The sequence below is a fragment of the Petaurus breviceps genome, unplaced genomic scaffold (genome assembly GCF_028583685.1).
Source record: "Petaurus breviceps papuanus isolate PSGF00001 unplaced genomic scaffold, PetGlider_PUasm1.0 555, whole genome shotgun sequence".
NCBI lineage: Eukaryota > Metazoa > Chordata > Mammalia > Diprotodontia > Petauridae > Petaurus > Petaurus breviceps.
The window spans coordinates 552196-568879 of record NW_027186373.1 but is presented as its reverse complement, the minus strand read 5'-3'; the positions used below and the strand labels follow the sequence as shown (position 1 = coordinate 568879).

Genomic DNA, 16684 nt, shown 5'->3' with positions numbered 1-16684 from the left:
GGAAGAAGGGCAGTATGGAGCATTTCTGGGGTGGGGGAATCGAAATCTATAGCATAGCATATGCACAAGGAACAGCTATGCCCTCTGTCTGTGGATTCAAGAATGTAATCACAGAAACCTTTGGTGGGAGTAGTTTGCTGAAGGGATGAGCAGAGCCCACAGGAAGCTGGGAGTCAGAGCAGAGAGCATGGAAGGAGAGAGAGGATGCATGCAAGCAAATAGACAACTAGGCTTGTGAGTGTTTGTGGGAAGGTTAAAGGATGATGTGGTTCACTGCTGTGTTATAGTATGTTAACTTCTTTGTTGCTATTATGGACTTTTCTTTCTGATGTTGGGATTTGGCTTTCTGATTTAGAGATTCAATTTTCTGGTGTATGAAAAAATGTTTTGCTTCTGTCTTCCATATGGACAGTCTGTTATATTTTGTGATTCAGACTTGCACTGGCATAGTCATAGTTACCTTCAGTGCTGTGAATATTGCATGGGTGCTACATTTGGTAATGACGATGTGATCTCAAAAAACTTTTTCTTGCCTCTTTAATGGGAGATGATTTACCCCATTCTATCTCTCCCTTTCTCTTTCTCCCAGTATATTCCTCTCTTACCTCTTAATTTTATTTTTTAAATATCTTCCCTTCATACTCGACTCATCCTCTGCCATCTTTCTATCTATCTATCTATCCACCCATCTATCTATCTATCTATTAATCTATCTATCTTTCTATTTCCTCCAACTACCCTAATACTGAGAAAGGCCTCATAAGTTACAAATATCATCTTTCCATGTAGGAATATAAACAGTTTAACTTTAATAAGTCTCTTATGATTTCTTTTTTCCTGTTTACCTTTTCATGCTTCTGTTTATTCTTGTATTTGAAAGTCAAATTTTCTATTCAGCTCTGGTCTTCACATCAAGAATGTTTGAAAGTCCTCTATTTCATTGAATGTCCAGTTTTCCTCTGGACTATTATACTCAGTTTTCTTGGGTAGGTAATTCTTGGTTTTAATCCTAGCACCTTTGATCTCTGGATCATCATTTTCTAAGCCCTTCTATCCCTTAATGTAGAATCTGCTAGATATTGTGTTATCCTGATTATTTCCACAATACTCGAATTGTTTCTTTCTGACTGCTTGCAATATTTTCTCCTTGATCTAGGAACTCTGGAATTTGGCTACAACATTCCTAGGAGTTTCCCTATTGGGATCTCTTTCAAGAGGTGATCAGTGGATTCTTTCAATTTCTATTTTGAAATTCTAAAATTTCTTCTGCTTCTAAAATATCAGGGCAATTTTCCTTCATAATTTTTTGAAAGTTGATATCTGGACCCTTTTTGATCATGGTTTTCAGGTAGTCCAATAATTTTTAAGTTACCTCTCCTGGATTGTTTTCCATGTCAGTGGTTTTTCCAATGAGATATTTGTCTTCTATTTTTTTATTCTTTTGGTTCTGTTTAATAATTTCTTGATTTCTCATATAGTCATTAGCTTCCATTTGTTCCATTCTAATTTTTAAGAAATTATTTTCCTCAGTGAGCTTCAGGACCTCCTTTTACATTTGTCCAATTCTGCTTTTTAAGGTGTGCTTCTCCTCGTTGGCTTTTTGGACCTCTTTTGCCATTTGAGTTAGTCTATTTTTAAGGTGTTATTTTCTTCAGTATTTGGGGGGGCGGGTCTCCTTTACCAAGTTGTGGGCTCATTTTTCATGATTTTCTTGCATCATTCTAATTTCTCTTCCCAATTTTTCCTCTACTTTTCTTACTTGATTTTCAAAAAAAAACTTTTTGAGCTTTTCAATGGCCTGAGACCAACTCTTTTTTTCTTGGAGACTTTTGATGTAGGACCTTTGACTTTGTTATCTTCCTCTGGCTGTATGTTTTGATCTTCTTTGTCACTATAGAAAGATTCTATAGTTTGAGTTCTTATGCTGTTTGTTCATCTTCCCAGCCAAATACTTGACTTTCTTTTTTTTTGTTTTTGTTGTTTTTTTGGAGGGAGGAAGGCAGTGCAATTGGGATTAAGAGACTTGCCCAAGATCACATGGCTAGTAAGTGTTAAGTGTCTGAGGCCAGATTTGAACTCAGGGCTTTCTGACATCAGGGCTGGTGTTCTACTCACTGCACCACCTGGCCACCCTTTAACTTCTAACTCTTTTTCAAGGTAGGACTCTGTTTCCAGTGGGGGTAGGGGTGGGGGTGGATGTACTCTCCCAGGCTTCAAGAGTTTTGCATCCGCTGTTCCATCCCCTACCATCTGTGGGCTCAGAGCTCCAGAAGCAGCCACTTCAATTTTGGCTCACTCTGAGTTTAACCTACCATAATACCTTGCATGCTCTTGCATAACCGACATGTTTTGCTTTGTTCTCTGAGTGAACCCTAAATGCCCCTTCCTGTGACAGCAACCTTAAGACCATATGAAGCTGATTAGGGACATTGTTCTGTTTATGACTCTCAGGGCAGGAGGCCTTCGTCTAGACACTATCTTTAATAATGGAACTTTTCATATATTTTCTTTATTATATTATATTATATCATGTTTATGGTAAAAGACACAGACATCTGGATCTATAATTTCAATTGACACCTTGATGTTCTCCAGTGCTATTGTTATAACCTATCCCATTAAGAAATCCCTTTCTCACATTATGGTTAAACACATACAGAGACTACAATTTTGGTTGACACAGACATGCTGAGCTGGGATTGCTCTAAGTGCATAAAGTCTCCTTTGGCTTGTTTACTCTAAGTTCAGAATTCTTTTCTGACTCCATGAAATGCATCATTCTCTGGCTTAAGGAGATTAAATAAGCACCTTATAGCACATGTGCAGCCTGATTCTGTTTGCTCCTTGGTCAAACCTTTGGTAAGCAGGACCCATTCTGTTTGTCCTTCAGACAAACCTTCCATTAAAGGGAAAACTCATTTTGTTTGTGTCTTTAGACCAAACCTTCGGTAAAGGGTTGACACCCTCATTACTACACCCCTGGACTATTACCATAACCTTCTGGGGGCGGGTGTGCCTGTCTCAAGTCTCTCCTCCTCACTCCAATACATCCTCCGCTGGCCTCTGATCCATCTCTCAGCAATGGGCTTTTTGGCCATCTCTCTCCTCTCTTCCTACTGACCTCCCTGGCTTCTTTTAAATCCCACCTTCTGCATGAAACCTTCTTCAAACCCTCTTTCATTCCAGTGCTTCCCCTTAGCTATTTCCTACTGATCCTGTATATAATTTGGTTTAGCATATATTTGTTTGTTTGTCCACTTCCCCATTAGATTGGAGTACCTTGAGGACCCACTTTCTGATTTGTAAAGGGAAAATAATAATGGTTGTTATGGGATCAAAATAACATCATGATTGTAAAATGCTTAACATAATGACTGGCATATGCTAGAAACAACATTATTATCTCTCTCTAATTTGAAGTGGCTTTTGAATGCCAGGAATGATGGGATCGATGATTTCTATACATGATGGTGGGGAAATGCAGCTGATGTCATGTATTGTTTGTATTGTTGCTGCATTTCTAGAATTGTATTGTATTTCTACAAGTTTTCTTAGCTTGTGAAATTTGAGAACCCTTATGAAGGAGAAATGGTGTTATGGCAATTTTTTAATCTGGATTGTGTTGCATGTGAATTGGGTTTTTTATGTAATAAAAATTTTGATAATTTAAAACTCTTATATTTGGGTTACAAACAAGTCGTAATAATACTGATGATATTTACTATGATAGCAGAATGTCCATTTAAAATCTTGGCTATTAGGGAAATATATATGGTGGTTTAAATTTCCACATTATTAATGATGAGATGAATGATTCTCTATGCAAAGTCATTTAGAAATACATTCACCTAAGTTGATAATGGGTTGTTTCAAGTATTAAATGCATAATAATGTTTAGGGCATTGTACATTTCTGAATTGTGTGAATTGAAAAAAATCATCAACTCTGTTGTTAAAAACAATTTTCTTATCTAAATGTTATTAAGAAGCTGTTAAGTAACCTAAAAGTTCTTATAAGAATGTGAACTTGGAAGTATATGGAATTCCAGAATGTAATTTCTAGTGATACATTTCAAGACAAAAGAAAGAAAAAAACTTTGAGTAAATTCTTGAAGGCCTGGTAAACTTTGCTATTGTGATAAGGCCAATTTAATTGGATATGTTCTTCTTGGCTTATAAAAAACCTCTCCATTACAAACACCTTTTTCATTGAGAAACTTTGTGATCTAGGAATTTGGAACATTACCTTAGGAATTTATGTTACTTAAGGACATTTTACAATAACTTGCTTTGATGAATTCCAATTTTAAAGGTTTATTTTTTTGCTTCAAGGAGGAAGAAAGAGATATCATTTAAAACTTTCCAATTAATGTTCTTCATAAAATCTTAGTGATCATTCCTCTTAACATTAATTATAATCAAGAGGTTATATCTATTAAATAATACATGGAATTGGGAACATCTCTGAGTTACTAGAACAGGATGCAAGAATGAATAACTTACAATTATAACCAGTATTTATGACCAAATAAATGTAATGTAGAGATTACAACCTCCAAAGGAGGAAATGATTACACCAAATAATAAGACAAAGATGTAATGGGAAAGATGTCTAATTAAAAAGGATAGCATTTTTTTTTTTGCTTTATTGGAGGGGGGAAGGTGGGGCAATTGGGGTTAAGTGACTTGCCCAAGGTCACATGGCTATTTTTTTTTGTGTTAAGTGAGTAAGGCCAGATTTGAACTTAGGTTCTCCTGACTCCAGGGCCACACCTGGGGCACCACCTACCCTCCCCAAAGACAGCAAATTTTGAGGAAAGCAACAAGATAAGACTGATTCCTCTAAGAATTATGTACAGAGGTATAAGATTGGCTTCCAAAGTTTTTTCTATCATGGAAATTTAAGCTTTATACATGTTTTGGTAATAAGATCTCAAATTTGGATTTTTGCACAAAAATTGTACAAGATAGTATAAAAGTGAAATTATTTCTCCTTTATTAAAGTATCTGTCTGATAATATTAAAAGACAGAAGAGTTCATTTTGGTTGAACATTCACATTTTTAAAAATTCTTATACCAGGTACAGGATTTAGGTAAGGACAGAAACAGCAGATGATATAAAGTCTCAAAAATGGAGAACCAAATCTAAGTGATTGGACTGATTTATAAAAGTCAGAATTATCTGGGAACTTGTAGATCTGAATTAGCCTGTTTGCCTCCTTTAACCAAACTTTCTGGCAGACAAGAACATTGGCCAGACTCCTAAGGAATCTGAGCATGTGTATCTCGAATGAAAGTGGGTCAGATTCTTGAGGAGTCTGAGCGATAAGTTTGACCTTATATACAGAACGACTGTGGGAAGGATCTAGGAATGGACAAGTAGTCTGGGGGGACTGGGAATAACAGGCCCCAGAAGGGCCACCTGCCTCAGGCAGACTCCAGGTGCTTGGGCCACGTAGAAAAGTCCAGAGCCGTTTCGATTATGGGGTCCAGATCCCAAAGACATGATCTTTCCCCTGGTGGGTTCAGATCCTGTCCTCATCTGAGTGACCTCACATCAGTTATGAATGTTTTCCTGTCTGTTAAATTATGATTTGGGGGGTAAGGTGGTTTGGGGTTTGCCAGGTTGGAGTCTGACAATTTGTTACAAGCCAATGCACAGGGAGGTTATGTTACTGCCTTGGGGAATTTAACGAAACAAAGGATTAAATGACAGAGACTACACAGGAGAAGAGAGACAGCAGGTGGCCCCCTGCATAGAATGCTGGGGCGGGAGCCAGGGAGAGGAGAGCTCCAAGCCAGCCTCAGACACTTATAGCTGTGTGACCCTGAGGAAGTCACTTCCCTTCTGTCCACCATAGCGTCCTCAACTGCCAGAGGGGGACAACAACTGGACCTCCCTCCCAGCATAGTAGTGAGGACAGAGTGAGCTAATATTTGGCACCTAATGGGCACTCTCTAAATACTAGCTATTAACTATTAGAAGCAGGAGGGGACAGCTGAGGGCCATTTGATCCTTTCGTTCACCTCCTGGGTTATCTGCCCAGAGAATTCATCTGAGAATGACAGAATCTGAGAGTCAGGAGGGAGCTCACTGGCCATTGCAACCAGGCCATCACAAAAGGACTCCTCACTCTTACACACCTGACAAGGCACTGTCTAGTGGCGGCCTGAAGACCCCCAAGGGGTGGAAGCCCAGTGCCTCCTGAGGCAGCCCACTGACTCGGGGGCCATACCAGTCTTTAGCTTATCCTGATGTTGATGAGGATACAAAGGGCGTCCTGAGGGTTGAGTTGCTTTTCCAGTACTTTGTGAAGCCCCTAGTTTATTCTCTAACCTGAAGACATCCAAAAGTCTCTTCCCATTGTCTTCAAACACATAAAATGAACCCTTATTCTGGACCATAAAATTCCATGTCTCCCCCATCCTGTAATAAAATTTCCTGTCTCCCTTAGCTTGTGTCTATACTATCACCGATTGTCCTGTCATCCATCGACCTCATCCTGTCCCTTATCCTTTAACGCCCATAAAACCTCTTAAACGACATCACCATTCTGAATCCTCTGTGTAAGTGTAACTCCCCCAAATACCAGGCTTAGGGTAACTGCTAGGAGATCTGTGCTGCTTTTGTGTCCATCAGCCCCGCCTTGGGTAGAAGACAATTGTCTCAGTGAATCTTTCACACCTGAACCAGCTCTCCCAACTCCAGACCTCATCATTCTGGTGACCCATACAGGGACTCCGAGTGTTAACTGGACTCCAATGATCTCCTCCTGGCCAGTGGGATAACAGGAAAGCGCCCTTTACTTTGTTCTCTTCCCCAGACCTTTCTGCCCCTACTGTCTCCTTGGCTAAGAGCCCCCTGGAGTGCCCAGACACCAGCAGCAGCCTCTGAAACTCCCTGGACATCTGGGTGGCCAATAGGACTGTGGACCCCCCTAGAAGGGGACACCCTTGTGCTGGGTCACTCACATTGTTGTTCTCTCTGTCCCAGGATGAAGGGATAAGCAGCAAGAGGGAGCCAGGAGGCTTCAAGGAGGGAAATTTGGGGAGGAGATCTTAAGGGGAAGCACCTAGTGTTCCATGGTAACAGCCTGACCTCAATATCCTCTAGAAAAGTGATTTGTGAAGGGGATTTCTGAGCAAGACAAGCTTAGTAAGAAACTGGAGGTCCAACATTTAAAGAAAAGGCGCCTTGCTGTGCCTGAGCAGACTTCATCCTGCACCCTGATTTACCCTGTGCTGTTCCTTCGCCTCCCCCATGGGACATCGGGGGAAGTGGGGAGGTGGCTCTCTGCCTTGCTTCCTTTGGGGGTGTCTGCACCCTGTGTTGTTCCCCTCCCCTTTGGGACATTGGTGAGGTAGAGAGGTGGGCCTCTACGCCTGGGAAACCTGCCTAGATGCAAGCCTCCCCTCTCTCCCTATCCTTTTCTTCCCCTCCCCTGTGGAGTGGGCATTTTCCAGTCTGATAAGTCTCAAAGGTAAAAAAGACAAAGACCTACATCCCCTCTGAAAACAAGACTGGAACATATGTCAACCTCCCCTCTCCCTCTCGCTCTTGCACCCTGCAGTTGAGGTCACTCTCCAAGCACCTGGGAAGGCTTGGAGGTGCTTTTTGGGCCTGACCGCTCAGGTCCCATCAGCACAGACAGTTACAAGACCATGTCACACTTGGCCTGACACTCTTGGGCCCTCAGGCCGGGGTTGGAGGCCATGGACCTGGGCACACCTTCCAAAGGCCTACCCAGAAGCACAAGGTCGATTCTCTTGTCACTAGGGAACTGGGAAAACTGCAAGTACTCCCCTCCCTCCACACCCCAAGACTCTCTGCCCCCACACCCGTGCCTGCAGGACACCCCTTCTCTCCTGGCCTCCTGGCCACCAAATCCTCGCAGCTGGACTCAGTGGGACTTCCTGAGAGTTGTTCCTGGGTTAGCAAAGAAAAACTTGAGATTCTTCTTCCTGTAGTCAGGGCTCTGCCCAGGCTTCGAAAGGTTAGAACAGTGAGAAGTGACAGCAGCGAAAACCATCGGAGCCAACTGGGGAGGTTTTGTGATTGGTCATTAAGGAGCCTTGAAACCTCTCCTCACAGCCCTGGTCACTCCCTTCCCTTGAGGCAAGGGGGTGTCTCTGCACCCCTACAAACATCCCTGGAGGTTTTCTGTCAACCTCTCTCATCCCAGATCAGATAGGAAAAGAGAGTTTCACCTTTCCCACACCTGGTGAGAGGAGGGAGGGGGCAGGGCCAGCAGCTAGAGCCAGGGAGTATCTCCCAGGCTGCAGGAGGTAAGAAGCCAGCCAGCCTCCCAATTGGGTAAGCCCACACTCTGAAGGCTGTAGTTTCACCATGTTCGCCATAAGTTGCTGATTCTTTATGTAAAGTGTATTCAGCAAAACTGAAGTCACCTGCTTGGGAATAGGCTGGTTTCCAGTTTCAGACTGGTGACATTTGTCTCAGTTATGCCAGGTGTGAACTTGCCAAAAGGCTTGTTGGGTTATGGACTTCCTGAACAAGGACCTTGGCTTGCTGAGAATTTGCAACTGTGTAGCCATGATCTCCAGTGATTGACTTTTGCACAAGGACACATTTCAATGTGAGAAGTGAGTCCTGCAGACTTTTGACAAGTGAAACTTGCCTCTGAGGTAAAAGCTCTTGGGACTACCATGAATTGTGTTTTGTACTGTTTGATGGACCATAAAATCCATCGATAATCAATAGTCAATAATGCACCATCTGAGAGAAGTGACACAAGTCTGTTAGTGATTGAGGTCAACACCTGGAAAAGCTGAGAGGATAATCCGAGCCTCAGCCTAGCATGGGATCCTCCTGGCTCAGTTTCCACATTGTGTTCCTTTGAAAAGGAATGTTTGTCACCTGACTATTCCCGAGTCTGCCTGTGAGGTAGAATCGATACTTCATGGGTGGAAAACTGTGATGTTTTTCCTAATCACAGCCTTGTTTTCTCTTTATGGCAAAACTTCTGTAACCAAAGCAAGTGGTCAGCAAAAGGCGTGAGCACAATGTAAGTAAGTGAAAGTTTGCTGTTTTCAGTCTGAATGTGTAGTCATCCCATACCCCAACAGCTGGGTGCATTTGTCCTGCACAGTCATGTGAAAGATTCAGTGCCTAGAAAAGAACCTTCTTTCTGAATGTTATGGGAATAATTAACCAAAGGGAAAAGAAGTTTCTGAAACAAAGGAACAGACTCATCGTTAATAATCATCCCAAGGACCGAGGTTGGGATCCATCTCTGCTGCTGTAACAAAGAGGGTTTGAGATTGGGGCTATTCAGCCTATGCTCATATTCCTTTCTACCCCTTAAGAAACTGAGTAAATGGGTGCTTGGCCTAGTCACCTGCCTGCTACTAGACAGACGTCTGTGTGGGATGAGGTCCTGACATGTTTCAAAGTGATGTCAGCACCACCAGCTGTTGGGACGCCTGACTGAGGGACCGCACTGTTATCCTATTAGCTCCTGAAGCACAGTCAGAAGCATCTTCATCTGGGGAATGGAATTCCCACCCAGTGGAATTTCTTAGAGGGAGGTCACTTAGGGAACCCTTTTGCATCAATAGAAAAGTCAGTCTCATTCACAGTTTGTTAGTATTGTGGACATAATGCCTGTTCATGCTGTGTGTCCTGTGCTACAAACATGCTTGATTGTAAATGCCTTATTGACATGCACCGTGTGGGGATTGTGGATCCTCCAGGCCTCTCATGGTAACTGGAGTCAAAGTCAGCCCTTCCAAGTAAATCCATGTGTGTGACTACTGAACTCAAGGGCAGAAAGCTTCTACCTGCAAAGTGCATTCTTACATTCTCACGTACGGCCCTGGGGCCTCAGCATGGGATCCTCCAAAAGGAGCTGGAGTCTGAGTGCAAACTTTTGAGGAAATAAGAGGATCAGACAATCCTGTATAAGGGCATCCTGGGGCTCTTGGATTCTTCCCTTGTTTTCCTCTCTCCTTCTATTTGGGCCCTGCATATTGAACTGACTGGTGAGATTTGTGTCTCCCGGCCTGCCAGCTGTCCACCAGCAGATGGCCTCCTCAGCCCCTGCAAGCTGCCCTCCCCACCCCCACTCTGGCAGGGACAGCTCCTCTGTCCCTCTTCCAAAAGCATTTGGGGGGATGGTGAGGCAGAAGCAAGCAGGAGGCAGGATGGGAGATGGGAGATAAGATGCAGGGTGTGACCAGCCAGAGAAGTGAGCAAAGGAGACTAGGCACTGAAGCCCCTCACCCTGGGGACATGCCTGTGTGCTTTCTAGCTGTGCTGGGTTCTGGGCCCCACCTTGAACCTCTTCTCCTCTTCCAAGCCTACGCTTTTCCCCACCCTGTGCCTAGGGTTAGGCCTGCTTCCCCAGGACTGAGAGTCTAATGCCTTCATTCAAATGGGGAACACTTTGGGTCAGGGCAGAGGACAGGATGCTGGGTGTGTCACCATCATTCCCAAGATTCTCCCTTACTCCCAAAAGCTCTTCCCCAGTCCCTGAAGACCCTGCATTGGATTTGTCCTCTGAGCACTTGAAGGATATTTCGGGCAACCTCTTGTATGTAAGCCATCTCATCCAGCCTGCTACCTCCCTTGCCTCTTCCTGGGGGTCATGGATCCTCTGCCTTCTTTCCCTCATTCTGACCTCACTATTGATCATTTTACTCACTCTTATATTTGGCCCATGCTTCTTCAAACCCCTTTAAACTCTCTTTGTGTCTTCTCACCTGCAGAAATTCCACTTTCAGCTCTGAGGATACCAACCTTGCCCTTAATGACCCCGAGGGCTTTGTCTCACTCGACCTGAACTCAGCTGGCACCACATTCCACACCCCCACACTGACCACCCCTCCTCAACCTATTGTAGGGCCCCTGAAATGGACTCTTCACCCCCTATTCTACAGTATGTAGCTACTAAAAACAATGACCTTCACCCTTTTCTGAAAGGTTTCTTCTGGTTACTGATGAGGATACAAAGGGTGTACTGAGGGGTGAGAGCTGCTTTTCAGGTACTTTGTGAAGCCCCTAGTTTATTCTCTAACCTGAAGCCATCCTAAATCTCTTGCCCTCGTCTTGAAATACCATAAACATCCCCTCTTTCCTGGAACATAAAATTCCTTGTCTCCCCCATCCTGGGTCATAAACTTTCCCGTCTCCCTTAGCTTGTGTCTCCTATCCTGTCATCCACTGTCCTCATCCTGTCCCTAATCTCTTGAGTATTGTGGAAAAACAATCAGGATAACACAAGGCCTAGCACCTTGTACATTAAGGGATCCAAGGGCTTAGAATATGATATTCTGGAGGTCAAAGGAGCGAGGATGAAAACCATGAATCACCTACCCAACAAAACTACATATAACGCTTCAGTGAAAAATATGGTCATTCAAGGAAATAGAGGACTTTCAAGCATTCTTGTTGAAAAAACCAGAGCTGAACAGAAAATTTGACATTCAAATACAAGAATCAAGAGAAGCTTGAGAAGGTAAACAGGAAAAAGAAATCAAAAGGAATTTATTAAAGTTGAACTTTTTACATTCCTACATGGAAAAATGATCGATGTAACTCATGAGAATTTTCTCAATATGAGGATTGTTGAAGGGAATATATGTGTGTGTATACATACATATATGTATGTATAGGAGGGTGTGTGTATAAATACATATGTGAGGGTGTATGTATATGTGTGTAAATGTATACATAGACAGAGGGCACAGGATGAGTTGAATGTGAAGGGATAATATCTAAAAAAAATTAAGAGGTGAGAGAGGAATATAATGGGAGGAAAAGGAAGATATAAAATAGGGTAAATTTTCTCATATAAAAGAGGCAAGAGAAAACTTACAATGGAGGGAAGAACAGGAAGGTGAAAGAGAATGGGACGACCTTACTCTCATTGAATTTGGCTTAAGGAGGGAATAACATACACACTCAATTGGGTATCTAACCCTACAGGAAAGTAGGGGAGAAGGGGAGAAGAGGGGGAGGACAGAAGGGATGGCAGATGGGGGGGGGTAGTTAGAAGGAAACACTTTTGAAAAGGAACAAGGTCAGAGTAGAAACCAGAGTAAGTGGAGGCTGGATAGGATGGAGGGAATCACAGTGAGGCTCTCACAATATAACTACTATGGAAATGTTTTGTGTAACTACACATGTACGCATGTATGACCTGTATTGAATTGCTTGTCTTCCCAGTGGGGGTGGGTGAGGAGAGAAGATGAGAAAGAATCTGAAAATCAAAGTTTTAAAACAAATGTGTTTTTTTTTTTCATGCCACTGGGAAATAAGATATACAGGCACTGGGGTATGGAGATCCATCCTGCCTACTAGAAAGTTAGGGGAGGATGGGAGAGGATATAAGAGAGAACAGATTGGGGGCAGGGGTATTCAGTAGGTTCCATATCTTGGGGTGGAGGTAGGGGAAATACAAGGAGAAAATTTGTAACTAAAAATCTAGTGGAGGGGCAGCTCAGTGGTGAATAGAGCACCGGCCCTGGATTCAGGAGGATCTGAGTTCAAATCTGGCTTCAGACACAACACTAGCCATGTGACCTTGGGCAAGTCACTTAACCCCAATTGCCTTCCAAAAAAAACCCCAAAACATCTTGTGGAAATGAATGTTGAAAACTAAAAATAAATACATAAAAGATATTTTAAAAAAAGGAAAAATAAAGAAGACATGATTATGGGATCGTGAGTAGAAGGCTTTGGATAATCCCTAAAAGAGTTGGTCTGTCAGTGCTGAATGAATGAATGAACAATAAACGTGCAGAAACACACACCAAAAAAAAGTGATACAAGGACACCCTCAAGAACTTTTAAATTGATCGTGTGACATGGGAGACCCTGGCACAGGACCACCCAGGATGGTGTGCTGTGCTCTAGGAGCAAAGCAGAATTGACAAAAGCTCCAAAAAAAGTGAGATTGTGCAGATTTAGAGAATTCAGCCCCAATGTTCACTCGGACTATTTGTGCCCAACCTGTGGTAGAGCATTCCGAGCTCCTACTGGGCTGATCAGCCACAGTCGGACACATTAAAACTTGACTCTAGCACAGGGATGCCAAGATCCTGTTCCAGCACCAAGGACAGCGACCAACCAAGGCAAGGCTTGTCAACAGTCGTTTTTAACAGCACAATGGGCCAGGCACTGTGCAAAAATTGAGACAACTAGAAGAACAAAGACAGGCCCTACCCTCACAGAGCTTACATTCTGACGGGAAAAGACAGCACATACAAGGAAGGGGGGAGGGAGAAGGAAGGGAAGAGGCGGAAGAGACACCAGGAGGGCTAAGGAGACAGGGCTGGCCTGGATCTCCCCCTTAAATGGCAGCTCTGGGCAGAACCAGCCAGTCAGAGGAAGCATCCTCAGGGGCCACGGGCACCCGGAGTGTGAGGATTGTCCAAGGGTGGGGGAGCTCCCAGGTTGAAGGGCTTCTTCTGGCTTGGTCAGGAAAGCCTTGGGGAACATATGGCAGGCAGCCTGGAGGGAAATGCAGGGAGAGAAGTCTTTGGGAACCCTTAGGAGATGGAAACCATTGTCTTCATGTCAGAGACTGGAGTCCGGAAACTCCAGAAAACGAAGGCACCTGGAGGTCACCTAGACCAGTTCATCCAGGACTGCTAATTTTCTCTGTAACAGGCCCTACTGGAGATCCCTCCAGGCCCTTCAGTGATGGGGAGCTCCCTACTAATCCCGGTCCTGAAGCCAGGCGATGGGAAGCTTGGAGCTGATCTGCAGGATGGGCTTTGGTTGTACTATTTCCCCAATTCCCCACTGCCCTCCTTCTTCACTCGACCCTGGCTTCTCCTTGGGGACATGGACAGCCAAGCCCCCTCCCTCCTTGGCCCCATTTCCCCCATGTTCAGAAAGAGAAAATGACCCAAGTGACTAATTGGCTTGAGAGGAAGATAATGAGTGTTCGCAGCAGACTTGAATCGTGAGGGAGAAGAGAGTGGAGACCTTAGTCACAGAGGCAGGGATGGGGACAGACACAGTGACAGAGTTGGCTGGCTTCACTGTGGAAGCGGACCAAAACGACACGACTATGCTGAAGCCGCGTTCCAGTGTGTCCGACTGGCTGATCAGCCCACTGTGAGGGCACAGGTCGGGCACAGTGTGCGGGGTCTCCACATCTGCGCACCCTGCCCTTCCTCTGAGCTGTCCCAATTCTGCTTTGCTCATATAGCACAACCCCTTCTCTGATGTCTGATGTGGGCTCCCCATGCTAGGCGGTCCTGGGCCAGGGTCTCCCACGTCACACAATAAATTCCAAAGTTCTTGAGAGGGCCCTTGTAACGCTTCTTCTGACCACCATGTGAATGCTTGCCCGGTGTGAGTTCTCCATAAAAGTCTTTGTGGCACAGAGGCAGACACAGAGACAAAGTCAGAGAGAGAGTGACAGACACAGAGTCCGAGGGACAGAGGCAAAGACAGAAAAACCGAGAAAAACAGAGACACTGAGAGAGGCACGGACAGAGATCTCTGCATGCAGTGAGTGCACTGTAGTTGGGGGTCAAGGAAGTCACCTGAGCCGAGCTGGGCACCTGCAGGAGGGGGATTGTGGGTGGGGGCCGAGTCAGGGCTCCACAGAGCTGGGCCAGGGGAAGCTCCCCCTGTGCTATTCTCAGAAGCCCCAACTCCCAGCTTCCTCAAGGCTTCTCCTGGAGCCAGGGGACTCCCTCCTGATGCCCTGAAAGGCATGTAGGGCCTTAAGGCTCCAGGGTGCAGGGTTCAAGCTCCACCTCAAGGGCTGGGCAAGGATCTTAACCTCTCCGTGCCTCAGTTTCCTCATCTGTAAAACAGTTCTAGGTCCATGTTCCTATGATCCTACACCAGGGAGGAGGATAAGCTGTAATTAATTCAGTTCAGCCTGACTGTCCCCTCCCATCAACGAGCTCCATCCCTGGAGACTATGTCCCATCTTCTCTGCTTGTGCACTGCTTAGCATAGAGCCCAGGCATATGGGGGGTCCTTAATGTGTATTTCCTTCCTTTCTTCCCCCCTTCCTTCCCTCCCTCCCTTCCCTGCCTCCCTCCTTCCCTGCCTCCCTCCTTCCTTCCTTCCCTCCCTTCCTTCCTTTCCTACTTCCCTCCTTCCCTCCCTGCCTCCCTTCCTTCTTTCCTTCTCTATTATTAAATCTTTCCAAATTTTTTATTGCATTTCCTGGCTCCTGGGTACCCCCACCCTGAAGGAGCCTACAGAACCACAGCATTTCTGAGTAGGAATGGGCATCGGTGGTCCCTTGGTCCGTGCCCTAGCCCCAGAGGATTCTCTTTGTGACATCCCTAGGGAGCAATCCCTCACCAGACTCACCTCCAGGGGGGAGTAGCTGACACAGAACATTGGGGGTCCAGGGATGGCTGTCCCTGGGTTTTCCCCCCTTGCTTGGTCTGGAGATTTCTCACCTCACACCTCCCTGGACCAAGCAAGGTACAGCATTGGCTCGGTTGGGGAGCCAGGCTGCTAACATCAGGAGGTCATGCCTTCCCCTTCCTTCCATCTGCCTGTGTTTCTGGCCAGAGCAGATAAGAGGCCATGTATATGGGAGGTCAGGCCTTCTGTAGCCCTCTTGGCCCTCCCCATCACAAGCTCAGACCCTTGGCTTCTCAAAGGGCTGGGTACTCGATGGTGAGACAGGGCCTTTAGGGAGAAGGCTGCTTCTCAGCTCCAGGCCCCAGCTCAGCTATGTCCACATGGGCCTATGACCAAGTCCAGCCTCCACACTGGGCCTCAGTCTCCTCATGGCCCTGGAGCCCCCAAGCATCTTCCTCTAGAAATCCTCTGATCTGGGGAACCCTCCACCTCCCACCACTGAGCTCCCAGGCCTGACTTTGTCTCCCAGGGCAGAGGAATGAGGTCACAGGTGCTGTGCCCCCAATAGCTGGGGGACCAAGTAGGATGGGCCAGCCTCCCTAGTTCCACTGGGGAGGCAGAGCTTGAGAAGAGGGGCTCAGGAGGCTGTCTCCAAAGTCTCCCCCCACCCCATCCACCCCAACTGAAGCTGGCCTGTAGCTTGACCTCCTAGAATTTGGGACAGAAGGGGAGGGCAGGGAATTGGGAGGTAGCTGAGAGCTGGTGCTCCAGGGGAGGGAACCAGCAGTAAGCAAAAGCCAGGCTTTAGCAAGCCTCCCATTACCCTCCACCCATGTATAGGGGCACTGAAGCCCTCTGATGCTCAGATCCCCCAAACTCCTCTCCTGGCAGAGCCCAGTGTTCCAGGCCCCAGGAAGCACCCAGCCTTGGAGCCTGGACCTGCCCAGTCCTCAGAGCCCTCCCTCCCTCCTGCAGGTCCCTTTGCTCTCCTGGGCCCTGGTTCCCAGCAGCCCCATTGACACCTCAATGCCACATCCTGGCCCACCCCCTTCTGGTTCTGTTCTTGGCTCACTCAGTCCTGCCTGAGTCCCTGAGGGGGGACAGGGGGCCCTGTGGTGAGCTGAGGTGACAGAAAGACCAAGGAACCCCCTCCCATCTGTCATCTCTCCTCCCTGGCCTGCTCCTCAATGGGGGCTGCAATTCCAGGGTCTGACTGACAGAAGCAGAGATCTCTGGATGGTCAGAGATCCAGAAGAAGAAGAGAGACAGATAGATGGGGAATGGGAGGGAGGGAAGGAGGGTAAAGATGTAAGGGGGAGAGACACTGAGGTGGGGAGAGTTAGAGGTGCAGAGATACAGAGACAGAGAGACAGCTGGGGA

At 45.8% G+C, this 16684-nt stretch overlaps 1 pseudogene; it reads right to left on the bottom strand.

Moving 5' to 3' along the window:
- LOC138172931 (sulfotransferase 2A1-like) overlaps positions 1–8349 on the bottom strand; it is a 48415-nt pseudogene extending 40066 nt beyond the window's left edge.
- Between the last annotated feature and the right edge of the window lie 8335 nt (positions 8350–16684).